The sequence below is a fragment of the Microtus pennsylvanicus genome, chromosome X (assembly GCF_037038515.1).
Source record: "Microtus pennsylvanicus isolate mMicPen1 chromosome X, mMicPen1.hap1, whole genome shotgun sequence".
NCBI lineage: Eukaryota > Metazoa > Chordata > Mammalia > Rodentia > Cricetidae > Microtus > Microtus pennsylvanicus.
The window spans coordinates 110,944,459-110,962,315 of record NC_134601.1 but is presented as its reverse complement, the minus strand read 5'-3'; positions in this window follow the sequence as shown (position 1 = coordinate 110,962,315).

Sequence of the window (17,857 nt, the reverse complement as noted above, 5' to 3'; positions counted from 1 at the left end):
TTGAAATGTATATTTGTATAGTCTTTTATGCCTCAAGTGGTGCTTATGATACTGTTACTGTGTGCCCCTCATAGGTTGGTTTTTACTGTTGCTCTTGCTGTGTGATAAATGCTATATCTAATTTACCTAGCAGAAGCTTGACTCTGCGATAGTATGGCCCTTTGGACAGACTTAGTTTTTGCACATAACCTTGTACAATCTTGCAACAGAGGCCAGCCACATTATATATATATATATATATATATATATATATATATATATATATACACACACACACACACACATACATACATACATATATATCTGGACTCTCCTGTATTATAGGATTTTTTTCTTGTTCTGAGTATCCTTGACATTACAGTTGTCAAAACTGATATTTCAGATCTCCTTGTGAGATCTTTTAAGCTAAAATAACATGCAAAAATTGATTTTACAGTTACTAATTTTGACACCTTTTAGATCTGTAAGAGTGTTGTGTCAGAGCAGCAAGCATGGTTGAGTGCTACATTTTGGGATATTTAGTTTCCTCTTTAGTTGAGCACCACTGGTTGTATTTATTTATACCATCTAATATATGACACACTGTTGTAGTATTATGATTTTGTGGTCTTTATTTCCCTTTGTATTCATTTTAAGCATCTAAATAAATTGCTGTATTGTGCTTAATGTAAAAAAAAGATTACTGGGAAATATATGTTGAGACTGTCTCAAAAATCATAAAAAGATAAAGCAAACATTCTATTGGTATTTAGTCTATAATTTCCTGTCAGCCCTCACATCATTTTCTATCCAAGTTCTTTTATCTTATAAACAAGAAGCTATAGAAGACTAAGAACACATTTTAAAGATTATTTTTTTAAAAATATATTAATGTGTTGACTGCATGTATGTCTATGCACCACTTGCTCCAGATGCCCCTGAGGGCCAGAAGACAGCAATGGATTCCTTTGAAATGAAAATACAGATGTTTGTGAGATGCTTGTTGATTGAAAACATATACCGAGGAAGAGAAGCAAGTGCTATTAACCACTGAAACATTTCTATAGACTGCAAAAATGTAAACTTATGTGTATATTGTGTGTATGCCATATCCAAGATCAGAAAAGAAAGTTGTATATCTAAAAGCAGAAATTATAGGCAGTTGTGAGCCATGGGACATGGGTATTGGAAATTAAAATTGCAACTTCCAAAGAAGTGGCAAATGTTTCTATTTTCTAAGACATCTTTACAGCACCACAGGGACAGAATTTGAATACTGACTTTTTCCTAAGCCATATGGAAAGATTTCTTCTAGTGTATTTCAATATAGTACAAAGTTGCTCTATAATACTCTGTACCAAAAACTGTAATTGTTATCTCATTGTAATTTGTAAATGTGTTTCAGGAGTTTCCCTCTATCATTGCAGTTATAATCTCATTGGCTGCTGAATTCACCCGTGCCACACCAACTCCAGTGTCGTCTGTGTGACATGACATATGTCATTATGCCAGACGGGAGCTATGTGGCGCATGGGACTAGGCTTCCTGGAGGTCAATGGCAGACATCCCAGTATTGGCCGCCCTTGGGGCATAGACTGGTTTCTCAATTAGCTGGCTATGCAGGATATGAGATTTGCACAATTACTTTCATACTAATGGTAGTCTTTATATATACAAGACAAGGATCATTCTCTTCAGAAACAGCTCTGGGATAAGGAAGCACAGTATGGGAATGTATAAGACTACAGCAGAACTTTTGTCATACATGGGGAGTATGATGAGCAAGGGAATAGATTTGTTAATGTTGATGGGCAAAGACTGTTATATTATACTCTGAACTTTATGGATAGGCTTTCTAGATCCCAACCCCCATGGTGTCTGCTGCATAAGAAGGTACTAAAAAGTATATTTTAACAGGTGCAGAGAACTGATTAGGTATATTTGGTCACTAGATGCAATAAAGGGTTAGGAAGACGAAGGACCATGATAGCGATAATGAGACATAAACTTTCTATTCATAAAATGAAACCACTTGTCTGAGGTTTAAGTTCCCAAGGACAGGATTTCCTCTTCTAAGGATGTTTTATATCTAACACCTGTCCCTGGTTATGTGACTAAAAGAAGCTTTCATACTGTGCCAACTGATGACACATGACCTTCTGATTTGTTCTTATAATGAAAACATGAATTTGGTAAAATTACAGCAGATTCCAAGCACTCTCTTGTGTGTTGTGTCTGTCTGTCATTTGCAGTCTCCCCCACCCTATCAACAGTGTCAATACTCAAACATTAATCACAGAAAACAAGTAGGTGAGATCAAGTGAAACTTGGAATTTGGTGACACAATAGAATTCTCAGAACTAGAAGCAGCCAACAATAGCTCAAGAGCTCAGAGCTCACTGTGAAGGCAACAAAGAGCCTCAAAGGACAAGTGAGAGGAGCCAGCTCCTTGTCGGCTCTACTGGCCTATGTAACTGGCTTTCCTGTCACGTCACCTACCATCCGTTCACTTGACAGCAGCATCGCTGGTTAGTAGAGCTTCTATTTATTTTTATTGCTTGGTCTGCATAATGAGGTTAAAAACTCATTCATATCAAAATTCAGTATATAGTTCCACAGCAGAAAGATCATTCACTGCTGTGTTGTGAAACTGTCCTGACTTTCCATTTTCTCTGACTAGCTCTATACTTATCAACTGTCACCTCTTATTTCTCACTGCTCTGAGCCCTAGCAACTATGATTATGGCTTTTTATTCTGTAGGGTTGAGCTGCCAGGGACTTCCTTATTGTAATCACATGGTATTTGAGATAGCTCCTGTTTTATTTAACATTCTATTTCTATGAAGACTTTATGGTCAAGGGAACTCTTATGAATCTAAGCATGTAATTGGAGAGTTGTCTGCAATTTTAGCGGGTTAGTCTGTAATATCATGGCAGGAAGAAATGAAGCCATAGCTGAGATTTATGTTGAGTTCTTTGATCCATTTGGACCTGAGCTTTGTGCATGGGGATAGATATGACCTATTTGCATTCTTCTTCATGGTGAGTTCCAGTTATGCTATCACCAGCTGTTGAAGATGCTTTCTTTTTGCATTGGATAATTTTATCTTCTTTGTCAAAAATTCCATGTTCTTAGGTGTGTGGATCAATATCGCAGTCTTCATTTCAATTCCGTTGTCCACTTGTTAGTTTTTCTGTCAATACCAAGCTGTTTTCATTACTGTAGATCTATAGTAGAGCTTAATGTCAGGGATGGTGATATCTCCAGAAGTTCCTTTATTGTATAGGATTGTTTTGGCTATCCTGGTTTTTTTTTCCAAATGAAAGTTGAATATTGTTCTTTCAAAGTCTGTGAAGAATTGTGTTGGGATTTTGATGTGGATTGTATTGAATATGTTGATTGATTTTGGTAGAAATGCCATTTTTATTATGTTGATCTTACTTCTTCAAGAGCATGTGAGATCTTTTGATTTTCTGATATCTTCTTCACTTTCTTTCTTCAAAGACTCAAAGTTCTTGTCGCACATAATGATATTTTATTTATTTTTAATAAAAAAGCCTCACCTGAAGATAAGAAAATAAAACTAAACCTTTAGAAGCCAGGCAGTGATATCACACACCTTTAATCCCAGGATTTGGGAGACAGGGGCAGATGGATCTTTGTGAGTTCAATGGTGCCCTGGCCTAAACGAGACTGATGCAGAAACAGATCCAGGTGGTGGTGGTTCACATCTTCAATCCCAGTACTAGGGAGTCACCCCATTAATCCCAGCACTAAAGTGGAATATAAAATGAGAGGAGACAAAGATTTAGCTCTCTGTCTGCAGTTGTCCAGCCTTGGTAGAGGTAAATTGTTTCTAGTGGCTTGGCTGTTTTGGTTTTCTAATCTTCAGCTTGAATCCCAATATCTGTCTTGGGGTTTTGTTACTAGGGCGACAGACATGCAGGCATTTCACTTCTTTGGTTAGTGTTACCCCCAAGATATTTCATGTTATTTGTGGCTATTGTAAATTGGTGATGTTTCTCTGATTTCTTTCTCAGCCCCTTTATCATTTTTATATAGAAGGACTACTGATTTTTGAGTTGATCTTGCATCTAGCCATATAACTGAAGGTATTATCATTTCTAGGAGTTTCCTCAAAGAATTTTGGAGGGCAATATGTATACTATCATAGCAAAAGTTTGACTTCTCCCTTTCCAATTTGTATCCCTGTGATGTCTAGATAGAACTTTGAGTACTATGTTTAATAGACATGGAGAGAGTGAACAGCCTTGTCTTATTCTTGATTTTAGTGGAATTTCTTTGAGTTTCTGTCCATTTAATTTGATGTTGCTTGCCAGCTTGCTGTATACTGCCTTTATTATGTTTAAGCACATCGCTTGTATCCCCGATCTCTCAAAAACCTTTATCATTGCTCGTGCTCTCTCTCCATCTGCCCCTGATTTGGACCTTGAGATTTCAATCCGGTGCTCCAATGTGGGTCTCTGTCTCAGTCTCCTTTCATCGCCCAATGAAGCTTAATATTCAGGAGGATGCCTATATGTTTTTCTTTGGGTTCACCTTCTTATTTAGCTTCTCTAGGATCACAAATTATCGAGCAAGAAACTCTGGACCGCGAGGGGTGCACCCACACACTGAGACAATGGGGATGTTCTATGGGGAACTCACCAAGGCCAGCTGGCCCGGGTCTGAAAAAGCATGGGATAAAACCGGATAGCAGACAATGAGGACTACTGAGAACTCAAGAACAATGGCAATGGGTTTTTGATCCTACTGAACGTACTGGCTTTGTGGGAGCCTAGGCAGTTTGGATGCTCACCTTACTAGACCTGGATGGAGGTGGTGGTCCTTGGACTTCCCACAGGGCAGGGAACCCTGATTGCTCTTTGGGCTGATGAGGGAGGGGGTCTTGACCGGGGGAGGGGGAGGGAAATGGGAGGCGGTGGTGGAGGAGGCAGAAATCTTTAATAATAAATAAATAAATAAATAAATAAATAAATAAGCCTTTATGATCAAGAAGTGTTGGGTTTTGTTGAATGCTTTTTCAGCATCTAATGAGATGATCGTGTTTTTTCAGTTTATTTATATTGTAGACTACATTGATAGTTCTTCATATGTTGAATAAGCATTCATGAGCCTCTGGGATGAAGACAACTTGATCATGGTGGATGATTATTTTTATATGTTCTTAGATTCTGTTTGCCAGTATTTTATTGTGTGTTTTTGCATCAATAATCATACAAGAAAATGGTCTGTAATTCTCTTTCTTAGTTGAGTCTTAGTGTGGTTTCAGTATCAGGGTAAATGTAGCCTCGTAAAAATAGTTTGGCAATGTCCCTTTTGTTTCTATTTTGTGGAATAATTTGAGAATAGGTATTAGCACCTCTTTAATGTTTTGGTAGAATTACGTATTGAAATCATTGGTCTTTGGGCTATCTTTGGATGGGAGATTATTGATGACTGGTTCTATTCCTTACAGGTTCAAAGTCTATTTAATTTGTTCATCTGGTTTTGGTTTAATTTTGGTATGTGGTACCTATCCAGAAAATTGCCCATTTCCAATTTTGTGGAGTACAGGTTTTTGTAGTATGAGCTAATGAGTCTCCGGATTTCCTTATTGTCTGCTGTTATTTCCCTCTTTTCCTTTCTGATTTGTTAATTTGGATGTTCTCTTTCTGCCTTTCAATTAGTTTGGATAAGGAGTTTTCTAACTTGTTGATTTTTCTCAAGGAACAACTTCTTTGTTTCATTGATTTTTTTGTACTTTTTTGTTCTTATTTTTTTTTATTTCTGCTCTCAATTTGATTATTTTCTGTTGTCTACTCCTGGGTGAATCTGCTTCTTTTTGTTCTAGACCTTTCAGGCGTGCTGGTAAATCTCTAGTGTGAGATTTCTCCACTTTCTTTATGTCAGTACCTAGTGCTATGAACTTTCCTCTTAGCTCTGCTTTCTTCTTGTCTCATATGTTTGTGTCTGTTGTGCCTTCATTTTCATTGAAATTTAGAAAGACTTTTAATTCTTTATTTCTTCTTGATCCAGGGGTGATTCAGTTGAGCACTGTTCAATTTCCATGAGTTTGTAGGCTTTCTGTAATTAATCTTATTGAATTCTAACTTTAAGTCATTGTGATCTGATAAGATACAGAAGGTTATTCCATTTTTTTTTTGTATCGGTTGAGGTTTGCTTTGTTACTGAGTATATGTTCAGTTTTCGAGAAGGTTCCATGAGATTATGAGAAGGTACATGCTTTTGTGTTTGGGTGAAATGTTCTAAATATAAGCCCATTTGAGTCATGACATATGTTAGTTGTTTTATTTCTCTATTAAGTTTGTGTCTGGCTGACCTGTCCTTTGGTGAGAGTGAGGTATAGAAATCTCCTACTGCTAATGTGTGGGGTTTGATGTGTGATTTAAGCTTTAGTAATGTGTCTTTTACATATGTGGGTGCCCTTCTATTTGGGGCATACATGTTCAGAATGAGACTCCATCTTGACAAATATTTCCTGCGACGAGTATAAAGTGTTCTTCTCCATCTCTTTTGATTAAATTAGTTTGAAGTCTATTTTGTTAGCTATTAGAATAACTACAACTGATTGCTTCTTAGGTCCATTTGATTGAAAAATCTTTCCCAACCCTTTACTCTGAGGTAATGTTTATCTTTGAGGTTGTGGTTTGTTTCTTGTATTCAGCATAAGGATGGATGCTCTTTTCATATCCATTCTGTTAGCTTGTGCCTTTTTATAGGTGAATTGAGTCCGTTGATATTAAGAGATGTTAATGACCAGTGACTGTTAGTTGCTGATATTTTTTTCGTGGCACTGTTTGAGCATTTGAGGCCTGTCTATGGTTTTCCTGCCTGTTTTTCCTGCCTGGCCAGTCAGTGTTTATTTAAATTATGATTGACAGAATACAGTCAATTCTCCTGCACCACCGGACAAGCAATAATTTAATCTCTGGCTTTTGAGAATGCCAGTTCTCTACACAAAAGGATAATTAGGCCATTAAACACAAGGTCAGCACCTTTGGAGGAATGTATCCAAGAACCAATTAATACCGAAACCCATGGACACGATGATACATGGATAAGAGAGGTGGATTTCAGAGGTTTGAGGGAAAATCATAGTGTCAGCCTTACCTTTAAAATGGTTGACAGACAATCCTGTATGGGTTAACTAATGGCCTTTACCAATAGAAAAACCACTGACTTTTGAACAGCTGATGCAGGAGCAACTAGATACTCACCATATTGAAGAATCAACTATTCAGTCCTTGGAATTCTCCTGTATTTGTTGTTAAAAAGAAATCTGGAAAATGGAGAATGGTAACAGATTTCAGAGCTGTTAATAAGATGATTCAACCAATAGGTTCCCTAAAGTCTGGCATCTGTTTGCCTTATCTATTATAACTGTGGTAAACAAAGTATCTTTAAAAGGGATTGTATACAGGGTATTCCTATAAACAATCTTGTTTTTTCTTAAAATAATCCTTTCAGAATGACCCTTCCTTCAGGACTAATGCAAAAGGTGTTACAAAAGCAGGCACTGAATTAATGGATGTAGGGCAATGAGGAATATTCAAGGTAATCCTTTGCCATTGGAAATCTATGTGAAGGGCTTCTCACAGGCCCCTAAGCCAAATTTGACCCTTATTCCAAATCTAGTTCAGTTCTTTCATGCCATTATATAGGAAACTCCTTCCCAGAGCAAGTAAAGTAACTTTTGCCTATTGTAAGAAATCATACTGCTTCGGATAATAAAATGACTATAGAAGGGAGAACAAAGAAATTCAAGAGAAGCCATAAACTGAATATTTTGACAAACTTCTATAAATGAACAAAGATCAAAATTAAAAATATGAATAAATGACATTGTTATTGAAAGTCTGGTAGACACAGGTGCAGATGAAACAATAATTTCATCAGCATCTTGGCATCCAAATTATCCTCTCCAGGATATAAATGTTCAGTTCTTAGGGATCAAAACTTTTTCTCAGATAAAGTAGAGCACAGGATGTGTCAAATGTAGAGGGCCAGAAGGACAGGGAGGAATATTAAAACCAAATGTAGCTAACATAGCAATGAATTTGGGGGGATGTGATTTGTTATAGCAATGGAATACTCAGATGAGCATTTCCCAAATCATAGAACCAAAACATAAATTAACATGTTTCAGGGAACAATACTGGGTTTTATAAAAAGCAGTCACTGAACATTCAGGTTGTACAAGAAGAGGGCATAAAGGCTGATGATATTTCAAAGACACCAACAGCCTTACCTTTAAAATGGTTGACAGACAATTCTGTATGGGTTAACTAAGTGCCTTTACCAATAGAAAAATTACAGACTTTAGAACAGCTGATGCAGGAGCAACTAGATACTCACCATATTGAAGAATCAACTATTCAGTCCTTGGAATTCTCCTGTATTTGTTGTTAAAAAGAAATCTGGAAAATGGAGAACGGTAACAGATTTCAGAGCTGTTAATAAGGTGATTCAACCAATAGGTTCCCTAAAGTCTAGCATCTTTTGCCTTAAGAGGCTGAAGGATGGCCTCTTATAGTTATTGATATTAAAGATTGTTTCTTTCTTTTTTTTGATTTTTTGAGACAGGGTTTCTCCATAGTTTTTGGTTCCTGTCCTAGAACTAGCTCTTGTAGACCAGGCTGGCCTTGAACTCACAGAGATCCACCTGCCTCTGCCTCCAGAGTGCTGGGATTAAAGTCATGCGCCACCACCGCCCGTCTAAAGATTGTTTCTTTACTATAACTTTTCAAGAATAAGACAGAGAAAAATTTGCCATCACAGTGCCTACTCATAATAATTTTCAGAGTGCTAAGAGATATTAATGGAAGATTCTCCCACAGGGAATGTTCAATAACCTCACCCTGTACCAATGTTTTCTAAGTCAGCCATTTAAATGATACATAAGCATTTTCATGAATCTATAGTTTACCATCACATAAATGACATTTTGTTATCTGGTTCAAAAGTAGATACATTAAAATGTTTGAAAAAGTAAAGAAAATTTTGCTTTGTTGGGATTTACAAATTGCTCCTGAAAATGTACAAAACGGAGATTCTATTAATTATTTAGGCTATAAAATTAGGTTACAGAAAATTAGACTCCAAAAGGTTCAAATTGGCAGAGATTGATTACAGATGCTTAATGACTTCTAAAGATTGCTAGGAGTCATTTCCTCACTAAGGCCCACTATTGGGATAAAACATAATGAAATGATTCATTTAAAAAAATCCTTGCATGATAACAAAGATTTAAATATTCTCAGGGAATTATAAGCAGAAGGTGAGAGAGAACTGATTTTGATTGAAGAGAAATTGAAGAAGATACATGTGGATCGTGTGGATCTGAATCTTAACTGCGTTCTGGTCATATTACCTCCCAAATACTCCCCTACAGGACTTTTAATGCAGAGGCAAGATATCATCTTAGAATGGATCTTTTTACCACATAAATTGAGTTAAAATTAAAGACTTATGTAGAAAAGGTCTCTGAGTTAATTACAAAAGAAATTGAGACTTCTTCAATTAGCAGGCATTGAGCCAGGAGAAATTATAGTCCCTTATACTAATGATGGAATTAACAAATTATGGGAAGAGAGTGAACCATGGTAAAGAGCTTGCAGTATGTTTTTGGGAGAGATTATCGAAAGCTATCCTAAAAGCAAGAGAAATGTTCGACTTATAAAGATTAATAATTGGACCCTTCCTTACATTGTATGGGACACACCAATAACCAGAGGCCCTATATTATATAGTGATGCAAGAAAATCAGGAAAGGCAGGTTACAAATAAGAAAATTTAAGTAAAGTGAAAGAAGATCTTATGATCCTGTCCAAAAGTCAGAATTATATGCTATTCTCATGGTACTAAGGGATTTTAAAGGACTTCTCAACATAGTTACTGATTCACAATATGCAGAGAGAGGTATTTTGCATACTGAAACTGCTGAATTTATAACAGACTATACAGAATTGGATTTATTATTTATCATGTACAAGATATAATAAGGAATAAGCATCATCCCATATACATAACACATACCCAATCCCATAAGGGTCTGCCAGGTCACCTAGCACCAGGCAATACAGAAATTGATTGACTGTAAATGTGCTTGAAGGCCTCAGTATTTCTTAAAAATCATTATGTCAATAGCAAATGTTTTAAAAAGTACTTTTCCATTACATGACCACAAGCCAAGTAGATTTTAAGGAAATATCCTACTTGTTCTTTTTACAAACAAGCAGCATTAACTGCAGGAAGCATCCTAAAATGTACTCAAAGAAATCAAATCTGGCAGATGGATATGTTCCATTTTGTAGAATTTGGAAAACTAAAATATGTATACCACACCATTAATAGCTATTCTGGTTTTCGATGGGCAATGACTGAGTTTGAAAAAGGCTGATTTGGTCATCACACATTTGCTAGAAGTTATGACCATCATGGGTACACCTATACAAATAAAGACATAATGATCCAACATATTTCTCTAAGAAAATGAAATTTAGTTTTGCTTATTATGATATAAAACATATTACATATCTACCACACAATGTTATAGGCCAGGCAGTTACAGAAAGAGGAAATCAAACTCTAAAGTATATGTCACATAAACAGAAAGGAATGATAAATATCCCCCCAAAAATAGGTTTCATAATGCTTTATAAACTTTTAATCTTCTAAATACTAATGAGTAAGGACATTAGTATGAGAACAACCGCTGTGGAGAGACATTGAATTGTAGAAAAATCTGTGGAATTAAATCAGCCAATATACGTTAAAGATGTGGTAACCTCAGAATTCAAACCAGGACATATGTTATGTTTGGAAAAGGATTTCGCTTTTTTTCCCACAGAAATTGATAAAGATTTGCTTTCAACAAGAGACACCTCTTAATTACAAAAGATGACAATTAAAAACGGACTTTTAATCTGAAATAACATATAAAACTAATAAATGCTTTTTAATTTTTATCAGATATAGCTTGCCAAATGAGAATCTTCCCCACAGTTAGGGTTTTTTGGTGAAGGATTTTATCCTGTCTTTTCAGGAGAATAAAGATATCCACGTAGGGAATCTGAAGATCACAAATGAGATATCCGACGAAAAAGAACAAATCGTCCATAAAAAATTCCTCAAGAAAAAGAATAAATTGGTCTATTGGTATATCACATTTCCAGCAGGGAAAGACTTCCATAAAATCTTCCCAAATCTTTGTTTCTGCTGTCTCTACAGACATATAATATAAATGGTCTTTTTGTAGTCCAAGTCTAACTAAAGATTTAAGATGGCTTTCGAATTGGAGTGTGGCTCTCTCCTCTAAACTCAAGCATGCTCATTAGAGTGAAATTCAACGTCTCTGTCTTATGTCAGAAGAGATATGCGATGGGACAGAAGAAAAACAAAAATTTAAGGACTATTTTATTGCTACTAGTCTCATAATCCTATGGTTTTTATATTGATACTTTGTCAGCTTTTCTTAAGGTAAAAGATTTATAAGATTAATATATCTGAATAGTACTAATATATTAATATATATGTCAATGTATTTTAAATTTTTGTCATGATATTAATGGTCATACTGAGTATGAACTAATTCTAGAAAAAGTTTTATCTACCTTGTTGTACATGATTTCAGGTTTGAACCCCTTTCACTTTTCTACAGTGAACCATGAGCACACCTAACAGCAACATTTGAAGTCTCCATGAGGGTGATGGGGCCCCACAATGATGACTCCTCCAGGATTATGATAATACCAATAAGCTGAAAAGCATCACCTAAGGTCGAATTTGCACTAAAAACTTGTCAGAATAATTTGAGGTGGATAGCTGAGATGATCCAGCCTAACAGACTACTCTAGCGAGGACTTGAGACAAGCGCTGTACTTTCAGATTAGGCATAGACTGAACAACAAATGCCCCATATTTTCTTTTCAGGACCCCTAAAGATACCATCAACCCTAGACAGCATGAAGTAAATTTAAGAATATGATGCCCACATTCCCAAGAGGTGGGGTTTTTGGTCCTTCAATGGATTGTAAATAATTGTCCTTGTTTAGGGGGCTAGTAACAAGTTATTATGGACAATGGTCAGGAAAAAAGCTAAACAAAGAAAATTAGATTAAAGGTTCTTGTGTTTGAAAAGAAAAAAGGGGATATTGATATGATAGGATACAACAGTAGATTATTGAATCTACTCTCAAGAAAAAAGAAAGGATATAGCTGTGGTAAGACAAACAAACTAGATTACTGAATCTACTTTTAAAAGCAGCTACTAGTTTTAAATATTTTAGATTGGATTGAACTTTTGTATATTATATACAAATATTGTATATTGATATTAATTTTGTTTAAACATACTGTTCATACATTTCTGCTGTTGTTCAAGGTATTGTACCAATATAACTTATTTAGCATTGTAATCCAAATTTATAGTCCTCAAAAATTCTTATCACCAACTGGGATAATAAGGAAATGCAGGTTAATAATTAATCACCTAGTATAATCAAACTTGTAGTCACATTGGGTATGTTTTAAAGGTACAACAAAGATATATTTTAGATGGGTCATCTTCAAACACTTCAAAGATTTACAGAATATATCATTTAAGATGTTTTAATGACTTAGGTTCTTCATTGGTTTGACAATGAAACATGTCTACTCCTGGCAACACCAATCTACTTCAGAGAAGGGTATTGAAGAAACTACATATGTAATTTACTTTCTCTGTGGTGAAAGTAAGCCACTGGGAAAGAAAATGCTCTTGCCTCTACTCTTGATGGTATGCTGTCCTAATTGAAGCATCAGGACAGAAAAGAAAGAGACACCAAACTTAATTGAGACAAGGAGAGAAAACCCTTCATGAAATCCTGATTCGCAAAAAGGTATACCATATATGCTAGGTCTGTAGGCCAAAAATGGAGATACCCCAACTTTGCAGTGGAACTTTGGGTGACTGTCTAGACAGCCAGACATTTCTGTCATTACTCACATTTTTTGGAAGTAGCTTGCTTTCACTTCCTGCTTACCCAGTTAATATTATTTCCTTTTTGAGTCTCTGAGGTAGTTGAAGACTAGAAAATTATAACTATAGTTTCCCTTGTTCATGCTACTCAGAAAAGAAATTCACTAAAGAAATGTAAAGTATTTAAGATTGAGAGATATCAAAAAGTAGTTTTGGATGGCAATGTAAATTGTAGTAGAGAGTAAATTAGGTACAAAAATTTGGACTCACCAAGATAGGATAGATGTGGACTATTTTCTCTGAATATGTCAAATGCAAATGAACTAGACATTGTTGATGTATTCGTTCCCTGTATATATTGTATATAGTCATTTTACTTATTGTATATAATTTTTCTTATGTTATTTATAGCCATGTTTATTTTAAACAAAAGAGGGTAAATATAGTGGTATATTATTTGTATTTTGATAAATAAATCTTGCCTAAACCCACTAGGGGTCAGGCAATTGTGACATACACCTTTAATCCAAGGATTTGGGAGACAGAGACAAATAGTTCTCTGTGAGTTTAAGGCCACCCTGGCCTACACGATATCCAGGTGGTTGTGGCTCATACCTTTAATCCCAGCGCTACAGGGAATATAAAATGGAGGAGAAACTTAGTTTGCTTAGTTTAGGGTCACCCAGCCAGGCTAGAGGTAAGATTTCTCTATTGGGTTGAGTGCTTTGTTTTTTTAGTTTTCAGATTGAGGCCCAGTTTCTATAGCTGAGTTATTTTTTTTATTCACTCTACAGCTTGTCTCTTAAAGGGACAGGGTACTGTCTGCCATGCACACAGACGTGACACAGGGCACCGTACATGATGCACTGTTCCAGGTTTCCCAGGCATATTACCAAGGTATCCCTGGATACTAACACTCTGTATCATGTTTAGTAGTGTTATACCTTGTTCCTACAAAAGTTTCATATATTAAATCCTTAAACTGTACCTGGTGGTGCTATTTCAGAATATTCTGAAAATATAAGGAGATGGTATATATGTGGGGAAGGTAAAAGTCAAAAGGAATGCCTTTGAGGATTTTCTCTCATCCCCAGAACCTACTCTATCTTTTATTCCTTTCCACTATAAGGTAAGTAGCCACAGCCACCTAATCCCATCACAGAGCTGTTCTGTTTTGTCATCCCTGAAAATCATAGTCAAAGTCTATTGTAGACAGAGGCTGCTTGTTCAATTCCTGATGGCCCAGACCTGAAATAATTACACAAAACTATATTAATTACAATATTCTTTGACCAATAGCTTAAGCTTATTTCTAGCTAGCTCTTATATCTTAAATTAACCCATTCATATTATTTTGTATTTTACCACAAAGCTCGTAGCTTGCCATGTAAGGTTCCTGGGCATCTGTCTTCTTCAGTGGCTACATGGGGTCTCCCAAACTCAGTCTACTCTCTCTATATATCTTTTCCAGCCTGGCTATATTCTGTTAAGCCACTGGCTGAAAGAAACTTCTTTACTAACCAATGGCAAAAAAAACATATTCATGGCATACAGAGGGGACTTCCACATCAGTCTATAGATGGAAATATCTGAAAATGTAAAATAAATGGAAGGGTATACTCCCATTTAGTTTTCCTCTGAGATATAATGGTCAACGCTAGAAGATAATCAGTAGAGAAGATCTAAGTTATGGTGATTCAACAGCATCATGCTGCTAAAACAACATCAGCAAAGAAACCCAAAAACCAATATTGTATGTAAGAGTTAATGTGCTTAATAGAAGCCATATTTGGATTTTTAACTTTGATCTTTACTTGTCCCTCTCTGACCCCTAGAGCTGTTAGTCTGTTCAACTAGTGTGTTACTTGTGAAAGCCATGTTTGTGAACTCCAAATCTCATGCATATAGCTCACCATCATTCTCTTATTATGTGCTGAGTACTTCTGGTTCTTCTCATCTCCTTCACATGGACAGGGCTGCCACACCTTCTATCTTAGGAAATTCTATAACTTCATTATGAACTCTCTGAGGGTAACCACATACAAGATTCTTTTGAATAATTTAGGGTTGCAAGGAGAAGATTGGGCCCACGGAAATACCACAGGTTTTTAAAACAATTAAAACAGGTTTTTTAGTGTGTGGGTGCACCCCTCGCGGTCCTGAGTTCCTTGCTCGTGCTCCGTCTCCTTCTGCTCCTGATTTGGACCTTGAGATTTCTGTCCCGTGCTCCTCTGTCTCTGTCTCCTTTCATCGCCTGATGAAGGTTAATATTCATGAGGATGCCTATGTGTTTGTCTTTAGGTTCACCTTCTTACTTAGCTTCTCTAGGAACATGCATTATAAGCCCAATGTCCTTTATTTATGGCTAGAAACCAAATATGAGTGAGTACATTTGATCCTACTGCACGTACTGGCTTTGGGGGAGCCTAGGCAGTTTGGATGCTCACCTTAGGAGACCTGGATAGAGGTGGGCGGTCCTTGGGCTTCCCACAGATCAGGGAACCCTGATTGCTCTTTGAGCAGATGAGGGAGGGTGACTTGATCGGGGGAGGGGGAGGGAAATGGGAGGCGGTTGCGGGGAGGAGGCAGAAATCCTTAATAAATAAATAAATTAAAAAAAATAAAAAAACAGGTTTTTTAATCAAATCTCTGATTGGAGCATTAAAAAAAAAGCATCTGTATTCCTTTGCATCACCAAACACTGGAGAGCACAGGAAACCTGGATTCAGCTCATGATGTAATTCAAGAATTAGTATTCATTTCCTTCTAAGTTCTATTCTTATAAGTATATCTTAGTATTCAGGTATAGGAAGAATCTAGAGGATCACCACTAGACGTGCATTCTGGACTCCAGAATGATCATGAGAGCATTAAGGCCTATTCAATGAGGCCATTTCTCAGATCATAAGAAAAAAAACCTAAGCAAAAAAAATACGAATCCATGAACTACTCTTGGAAATAAGATATGCTTGTTCATCTTTCACAATCATGTCTAATAATAATAGTTCAGTAGCAGAGTGCTTTTCTAGTATCCATAATGCCCCAGATTTAATATTCAGCAACACAGAAAATTGAATTTAGGATTATCAGGTCAAAAGAATGATGGTTATTAATAAGGCCCTTTACAGAAAGGCTCTGGTAATAATAACAAACTCCAGCTTCAAAAATCCCTGGCCTTATGTCACTGTCCAAAGTATTACTAAGAAAGACTCCTAGGCACTGCCCAAATATTTTCTAGAGATTGATTTGAATGACTTCTCTACCTCACTCTCTCCATTCACCTTCAAATACATTCGCCATTTGCCTGCACCCAAACTAGACAGATAATTTGAGCCTTAATTTCAGAGCAGGTCTCAGGCACAACTTGGCATTCACTCTCCTCATTTCTAACACTCTGTGCCCTCCATTTGATTGTTAGGGAGCCTGTGAAAAATGCTCTTCCAATTATAGGAGTATAAATTCATGGTAGAACATTTCATTAGCATGCAGTAGTCCCCTGGGAATCTACCTCTAACACACACACAAACACACACACACGCACACACAGACAGACACACATACACACACATTGCAAATGTTATCATCATTAGAAAAATTCTTACACAAGTTATGAATAGTGGTCAAGCACATAACTTCAGCACTCAGAGTCTGAGGAAGGCTAGTTTCATGTCTGAATCCAATGTGGACTACATATGAAGTTAGAAAATATTTGGTTTATATTGTAAGAGCCTGTCTACTATAAACAAAAAAAATTACACCAAAAAAATCAATGGCAGAAATAATGAGATAGACTTCTAAGCTTAAAACAAAGTTAGACCAATCTGATTCCAAGGACTCAAATTTATCATATTTAATGTCTACCTGGTATATTTGAAGACAGAAGAAAATGCAAGCATGAATGAATAGATACAACTTATGCTGCATGTCTTAATCTTTCCCCCTTTCTGGCATAAAATATTATAAAAAAAACTTACTGGAGAAAAGGGTTATTTGGCTCACTTTTCCAGGTCAAGATACATTAATCAGAAGAGGTCAGGGTGGCAAGATCCTGAAGCAGCTAAGCACAAGATAGCCATCATCCAGAAGAGGGAGCAATGAAGGAATACATTCCTTTTAGCATTTATATGCATTTCTACACTCACATTCAGCTCATAATCCCCTTCCTAGGTAATGGTGCTACCCACACTGGGTAGGTCTTCCTTCTACAATTAACATTATCAAAATAATCCCTCGCAGGCATGCCTAAAGCAAACCAAATCTAGACTCTGTGAGACTGCCTTCTCTGATCATTCTTATATTGTTTCAAGTAGACAATTACAACTAAACATAAAGCTATAAATATACTTATAATTTCTCTGTATTTTATAATTTCCTAGGGGTTAGCACCAGCTGTGTTCACAAATTTTCTTAGAATTTGACATATTTTAAATATTAGAATGAAATGGGTTGCTGTAAGATAACATATATAATATGTTTCATATTACATATTCCAGAGTAAGTTAATTTTCTATTCCCGTATGAGTTCCCATTTACTTAATCTCTTTCAGCATTGGCGTGCTGGTGTATTGTACTCAGCAAGTGAGAAGCATGTTATAAAGAAACTGAAAACTTCTAGATTGGCTACTGGGTATGTAAAATTCATGCAACTTCCGTGAAATATTTTTATAAATTCCACAATGAAAACTACATGACCTTCACACTATTTCTCCTCAAAGTTGAATGCCTCAGTATCTACACAAGAGAAATGACAACACAATGTATGCACACAAAGTTTCCTGTACCATGCTCATTCATATGGTGATGTTCATAACAGGCAAAGCTTCGAGCTAATCCAAAGACCCAAGAACAATGAATAATGAAACAATGTGACACATCACTAGGAAAAACTTCTCACA